General features: G+C 45.1%; 1 long non-coding RNA gene across 5 annotated transcripts in view; it reads left to right on the top strand.

The window, feature by feature from the left end:
- Positions 1-4,731: 4,731 nt before the first annotated feature.
- The window catches only part of LOC102554159 (uncharacterized), a 67,041-nt gene continuing 65,772 nt past the window's right edge, over positions 4,732-6,000 (top strand). For 3 of the 5 annotated variants that reach the window (XR_015631726.1, XR_015631728.1, XR_015631724.1), the window contains exons 1-2: positions 4,732-4,980; positions 5,245-5,329. This is a non-coding gene — a long non-coding RNA (uncharacterized LOC102554159). The remainder of the gene's footprint in view (positions 4,981-5,244; positions 5,330-6,000) is intronic. The other 2 variants (XR_015631727.1, XR_015631725.1) reach the window with 1 other exon arrangement.

Below are 6,000 nucleotides of genomic sequence, written 5' to 3'. Positions count from 1 at the left end.
ATGTAATCAAAGCCAGGCTCCCCACAGGAGGCTGCAGGCAAGTGGCTGGTGCACTTGGATAGAACCAGGATGGAAACCTCATCCCCACATTAGGAAGGAGAAGGGGATGGAAGGGGGGTTGGTAATTGTTCCAGAGAGGTTTGCCCTTATGGTTTTGATGATGAATGTGGCAAAGCTGGGAACACAAATAAACTTTCTCTGGGACAAACAACACAAAACTATAACTTCTTTTTCAGTGTTTCCCTTCATTTTGGAAAGGGAGATGACAAATTAGACAATAAGGGTTAAAACTACAGAAACCTGGTTGCTAACCCTTTCAACCCCATCACAGACACTGTGTGTGATTTTGTAAATAAACAAACTACAACAACAGCCTATTATATGGTCACTTACTTCCTTCTAAATCACAGACTGAGGGCACCTAATCCAAACACCGTGAGGACACGATTTGAGTAGTAAACACACCTAGCAGTGCCATTATCTTTTGTCTCCCTTCTTCTGCTTACCAAGATGATATCAGGATTCCTAGTCAGCTCCATCACTGTCTAAGTAGCCTGTGGACGCTGATACTGAACCTCAAGCCTTCACACCACCCATCCAGTGTCCGCACTATACCTATATCTGCCTCGATGCAAGCCTGACTCCTGACTTCCCCACTGAGATGCTCTCACTTGCATGGACAGAAGCTATGCTCAGAGCCTATATAGTCCAGGTCTGGATCTGTACCATGATCACCTTTCACTACTGGATATTGAGTTCCCTCGCTTGGCTTGCACACACACTCATAGCTGGCCCCTCAAATCCGGGATCTCCAAATTCATGGATCCAACCTGCTGCAGAATGTAAACATTTGAGAAGCAAGACCATCTGAACTAAACATATACAGACTTATCCCTTCTTGTCATTATTCCTTAAACAATACAAAATAGCAAGCATCTACATACCATACTCCTTGTTAGAAGTCCTTTGTAGATAATTTGAAGTATTTAGTCAGTGATGTGGAGATTTTATACAAACATTATGGCACCTTCTATTAAAGTACCTCTGGAATTTGATATTTATGACAGTATATGTACTATAGCCCACCATCTGTGAGTACAGAGGCGCTGTGCTTGTTTTTTGCTCAGGGTTTTTCTGTACCAACTTCTCTACCTAACTTTGTGTCTCTCTGTCTCTGCCTCTGTCTCTCTGTCTCTCTGTCTCTCTGTCTCTCTGTCTGTCTGTCTGTCTGTCTGTCTGTCTCTCTCTCTCTCTCTCTCTCTCTCTCTCTCTCTCTCTCTCTCTCTCTCTCTGTCTCTGTCTCTGTCTCTCCCCAGATCATGCAACCTTAATGCTGGAGCTGAGATAAGACTCTCTCCGGCCTCTTCAATCTTCTGTGAAGGCTTGTGAACAGGCTCTTTCGTCAGTCCAAAGCATATTTCTCTTTTAGTGTAGTTTATAATACATGGCTTTCCCTTGAGAGGGGCTAGAATCTCTATGAGAACAGGTCACCATCTTCCATGCTTCCATAATGTCCACTTGCCCCTGTGAAGGAGAATTCCTGACACAAAGCTGTGTCTGCAGATGCTGATTGGTGAGTGTTGCACATCCAGAGCCTAGGGTGACCATTAGCCGTTTTCTGCACCTTCTCTGTGTCTAATCTTACATTCTGCTACTAGCAGACATAACATCCAGACAGATAGAAACTTTTAGAATACATTAAAATGGCCCTAGTGCTCTATCAGTCAAAGGGCTAAGGGAATTGTCAAGACAGAATCCAAGGCCTATGGCTAAGATTCTCCCCACCTTGTTGTAAGGTTACACACTGATATTTCCACTAATGTATTTTATGAATGTCTTGATTTATGACTGCCTTGTTCTGCCACCATAGAAATGGTCTGTCACCCTTCCACACTGGAATAATGAAGCTTGAGGTAACCTGACAATAGAGGAAACGCTAATTAAATACCTTCAAGCAGAATGATTTGACCTAACAGCAGGGTCACCTTCAAATAGGTGTCAAAGTTATAAAATCTACCATTAAATTCTGAGGTGCAAAGAGGCAAAGGCTTGTGAGGAGCCAAGAGTAAGAGAAGTGGAGAGTGAGTCAAAAACCATGGAAAACTGAAACTAAAATAGTCTGAGGGGGCATGGTGATGCACCTGGTGTATGTTCCCAGGAGAGCTACAGACAGAATTTGCAGGAACAGAGTCACCTCACTGATGGTTCATGACAAGATACAATTAGCTACAGTGTCTAATAACCACCTCCAGATCAAAACAACATCATGAGTCCTGGCCACAGTAGCCTTTGCTCCAGAGAAATCTTCCATTTTAAGCCTAAATAAGTGACTTTAGAGATTGACAGTAAAGAATCAAGAGACAAATCAGAGCAAATAGTCAAGAAGAACATGAAGAAAGGGACACCCACATAAAGCCAACCTTTAATGGGTTTCTAAGAATGCAGTAAGTATGATATGGGATGAGCATCCAAACCAACAGACTGGCAAGACCACAGTGGAGAATCTGGTCTATTTCACATTTTTAGGGGTGGGAGGAGATGTTAGGACATTTATGTGGCTCTCCTTAAAATTTTTAATTAATTGACATCAGATCACAAAGCAAATGAACTCCAGATTGGTGCAAGAGTTTAATGCAAAACAAAATCACAAAAGATACATCGTGTGTGAGAGAATCTGCAAGGATGTGTTCCAGGCACATGGGGTGGCCTCGCTCTTGCTCGTGAGGAGCCAGCACAGTGAGTCTGTCGGCAGGGAGGTCCAGATGACCTACATTCGGCTTCGTGTGGCTTCCTCCAATTGCTACCTTGGACATCTTATTAGTGGTTTAGGGAGGATTCTCACAATGCCTTGTTTGATGTGTTCCCGCGCAGTTCTGGTTTTGAAAACTCAATCCTAAGTACAAGACTAGAAGTTTTGGGAGGTAGGTTGGTTAAGGTAAGATGAGTTGATGATCTGGGGTCTCCAACGTAGCATCAGAGGCTCTCTCCCCATTGAGGCTGTCCTCCGTGCTGTAGTGTAACTGGAGAGATCTCACCTGACGCCAAGGAGATATGGGCACCATAAGCCCAATAAACTTTCAGTTTTAAAATAATGTTTTATCTATTCTTCAACCATTTTTCACAAGTATATAATGTCTTTTGAACACACCCTCCTTCTACTCCCCTTTCCTATGGCCCTTCATACCCTCTTGAGGGACCCTTCGCTGTATTCCTAAAAAATTACCCAGTCTTGGTGGTTTGGTTTTGCAACATCACGTAGACTAAGACAACCATGCTCTTTAATTTTGCAACTGGAGGCTGAAGCTCGCTCTGCCTACAAGCAAAAGTGGAGGCCATAAGCTCCTAAATTGCCTTTCAGACTAAGTACTTTGGGGGCTGGCCTCAGCAGGTAAATGTGCTAGCCAGGCAAGGCTGACAACCAGAATTCAATTCCCAGAACTCACATAAACAGAGAGCTTATGGTCAAAGGACTTGAGAAGGGACTTCGCACACTGCACACAGCTGACCTCCTGTGGCTATCACCACTCCATTCTCCTCCCCACACCCTCCACATCCCCACCGCTGCACCATTTTATTCCTCCAGTCTGCTGCCCTTCCCATCAATTTGCATCTCACATTTAAGGTCAGTATCCATTTCCCAGGATGCTGTATGAAGCAGACAAGAGAGACTTTTTATGTTGGTGTTTGGGAGGGAGACATCGAGACCAGGGTGTCACCAAGGCCAGGGACCCTCAGAGCTGGAAGGAAGGGTCTGTTTCATGAAGCTGTTAACTTCTCATGGTTCCTCATTCCTTGCTTGGTGGATGGCCGTCTCCCCACCCCCCCCCCCCTGCTCCTCCTCATCCTTGAATCTTTTCTCTTCAGCTTCCCTCTGTCTGACGTATCCAAATTTTCCCTCTTTTATAAGGTCACCAGTCCACTGGATTACAACTCACCCTGACTGCTTCATTTTTAGCTTCATTACCTTGTTAAAGACCTTATCTCCAAATGAGATCACATTCGTTGGTACTGGGGGTTAAGGCTTCAGTATATCTTTTTGGGGGTGACACCAACCCCAATAGGCCAAGTTTAGGTTTTACAATCTAAGGGTTTGCCTACAGTAAGTTTCCCACCGAGGCCATTGTTTCCCACACACCAAGAGTCAGGAGCAAAGGTCATATATTTTCTAGAGAGGGGCTCTCCAGTTGCTTTTAGAAGCTGCTCAGGTGTCCCTTCCAGCTCACCATGCCCTCAACTAGTCATCTTTGGCTGTGGAGCTGACTTGCCACTCAGGAGCTTTTAGGCTACCTCATGTAGTTCACATCACATAAGCTCAGAATCTCTGAAAGTCATTCGGAGAAACTGCGAATCTGCAGAATCATTTAATCCAGAAGGAGGAGCTGGGGGAAGGGGCTAGGAAACCTGCAGCACCTGGAGCCTGAACGTGCAGGTGCCAGGTAGGAAGCACGGCTTCCACCATCTCTTCCCAGCCCAGAGCCTCCTGTGCTACTCGCCCTCCTTTCTCACGTCCTGTTGTTGTGGCTTTGACCTTAGTATGCCTGAAGGAGCTATTTAAAAAAGTTTTTTAAATGGGGTAAATACAGGATATGCAAGGCACTCCTCCTAGATCTTCTCGGGGCTCATGTGAAGTTTTCTGGCAGAAGATGTGCGGGTGTCAGCCAGGGGCCTGTGGTCAGGGCGGAAGTGGGTGCGGTCAGGGCGGAAGTGGGTGCGGTCAGGGCGGAAGTGGGTGCGGTCAGGTAGATACCATGGCTGAAGCTAGGGGAGTACACATCTGATGTGAATCGAAGTAGAGGAGATGTCAGTGATGCCTGGGAGGAGCAAGATCAGATGGCTCTCCTGTCTTCTGCTTCTGGGCTCTCAGCTTTTGTGAAACCTTCCACCTCTGCTCCGCTGCAGCCATTAAGTGGGCCTCCTCATCACCTACCCTTTCTCTCTCTCTTGTAGAAAGGACTTGGATCCCTTTCTAGTTGACTATCAGTGAGTAGAAAATGACACTCATATTTGTATGATGTCTTTCACTTACACAATCTTATTTTGTAAAGAGATAAAGAAATCTATTTTACAAGTGGATCTTTATGGATGGAAGATGGGCTGGGGTTTGAGGAAGAGAAACGACACTTGAAATCATCCAAACCATAATTAGGGATGGGAGGTAAAGCACTGGCTTAGCATCTTAGCATGTGCAAAGTTCAGGGTCCATCCTCAGTCCCCCCTCACCCCTCATCTCTCTCACACACACAGACAGCTGGAGGACAAGTTTTGTGGGCAAGATGTCTTCACCACAGAAAAACTGTGAAGCTCCAGGAGCTGCCTCTGTGTAAGCTGTGTACGTACCTCTTGTACTTATTCACTTATGACTTTCTGTGGCTAGTAACTAGAGAGAAGTCACCTAAAATGTCAGTCATGACATTATAGTCTAAGAAATACACAGCTAGATGATTTTGTCATTGTGAGAGCTCTCTCTCTCTCTCTCTCTCTCTCTCTCTCTCTCACACACACACACACACACACACACACACACACTCACTCTGAGCTGGCCGAGACACCACTGGGTGTTATGATTTCATGGGAACACTTTGCATATACTGTGCATTGTTAATCAAAACATTGCCATTGGGCACAAGGGTCTTTATAGAATGGTCCTTGAGGGGGACACTGGAGACCAGACTAAAGTGCAGAGCTACAAAAAGAAGCAAGGTTCCAATTCTTCGGGGACTAAAGTGAAATGGAGATTTACCGTTCCAACAGCTACATAGCAACAATCAAGGCAGCTCTGAGACTCATAGGAAAGGTGTGGTCCCAAGACAGACATGTTCAGTGTATCTGGAAAAACAATTAGTTGAATCAACTTTCATTATATAAAACTGTATGTATGACCAAGACCCTCAATCTATTTTTATGTCCTTTCTGCTCTTGGGCTCCCAAGCCAGCTATCTTTGGGCCAGGGTCATTGTTCAGAGTTTTTAATGGGATAATAACAGTTTAGAAAGAAGGAGG

The sequence above is a fragment of the Rattus norvegicus genome, chromosome 10 (genome assembly GCF_021556685.1).
Source record: "Rattus norvegicus strain SHRSP/BbbUtx chromosome 10, alternate assembly SHRSP_T2T, whole genome shotgun sequence".
Classification (NCBI taxonomy): domain Eukaryota; kingdom Metazoa; phylum Chordata; class Mammalia; order Rodentia; family Muridae; genus Rattus; species Rattus norvegicus.
This window is presented reverse-complemented; position numbering and strand designations above follow the sequence as displayed.